Here is a 1,391-nt window from a genome sequence, read left to right as displayed (position 1 = left end):
GTCCTAGCCAGAGAAATCAGACACACACAAAAATAAAATAAAAGGCATCCAAATTTGAAAGGAAGAAGTAAAATGATCTCTGTTTACAGATGACATATTAGGCACAAAAATTCCTAAAGATTACACACGCACACACACACACACACAAACAAACCTGCTGAACCCAAGAAATAATTTTAGCAAAGTTGCAGAATACAAAATTAACAAACACAATGCAGTTGCATTTTTATACATTAACAATGATCAATCTGAAAGAGAATTAAGAAAATAATCTCACAGCAGCATCAAGAAGGAGAAAATGCTTAGGTATAAACTTAGCCAAGAAGGTGAAAAACTTGTACGTTGAAAACTACAAAACACTGCTTAAAGATATCAAGGAAGATTGTATTTGTATATAAATGGAAAGACATCCCATGCTCAAGGACTGGAATATCGTTAAAATGGCCACGCTACCCAAAGAAATCTACAAATTGAATGCAATTCTGATCAAAATCCCACTAGCAGAAAAATATCTTATGATTCTTATGGAGCGTCAAGTAGCCATAACAATCTTGTAAAAGAACAAAGTTAGAAGCCTCACACTTCCTGATTTCAAAACACAGTACAAAGCAACAGCAATCAAAGTGGTATGGTACTTGTAGAAAAACATTTAGACCAACTTAACAGAGTAGAGAGCCTAGAAATTAACCCTTGCTTATATGGCCAAACGATTTTTGACAAAGGTGCCAAAAATACACAATGGGGAAAACACAATCTCTTAAACAAATGATATTGGAAAACTGGATATCTACTTGCAAAAGAATAAATTAAAGAACGAAGTACAGGGGTTCCCTGTGGCGCAGTGGTTGAGAGTCCACCTGCCGATGCAGGGGACATGGGTTCGTTCCCCTGGTCCGGGACGATCCCACATGCCGCGGAGCGGCTAGGCCCGTGAGCCATGGCCGCTGAGCCTGCGCGTGCGGAGCCTGTGCTCCACAACAGGACAGGCCACAACAATGAGAGGCCCGCGTACCGCAAAAAAAAAAAAAAAAAAGAAAGAAAGAAGTACAGGACCAAAACTATAAAACTCCTAGAAGCAAGCATAGGGTAAAAATTTTAGGACATTACATTTGGCAATAATTTCTGGGATATGATACTAAAAGCACATACAACAATGCAAAAGTAGACAAATAGGCCTACATCAAATTTTCAAACTTCCATGCAGGTAAGGAAACAATCAACAGAATGACAAGGCAACCTATTGGAATGGGAAAAATATTTGAAAATCTTATATCTAATGTGGGATTAATATCCAAAATATCTGAGGAACTTCCACAACTCAACAAAAAAACCCACAAATAACTGATTTTTTAAGTGCAAAGAACTTGAATAGACAAGTCTCCAGTGAAGAT

The sequence above is a fragment of the Hyperoodon ampullatus genome (assembly GCF_949752795.1).
Source record: "Hyperoodon ampullatus genome assembly, chromosome: 15".
In the NCBI taxonomy this organism is placed as follows: Eukaryota; Metazoa; Chordata; class Mammalia; order Artiodactyla; family Ziphiidae; genus Hyperoodon; species Hyperoodon ampullatus.
The sequence above is the reverse complement of the archived record's forward strand: the minus strand, read 5'-3'. Positions refer to the sequence as shown.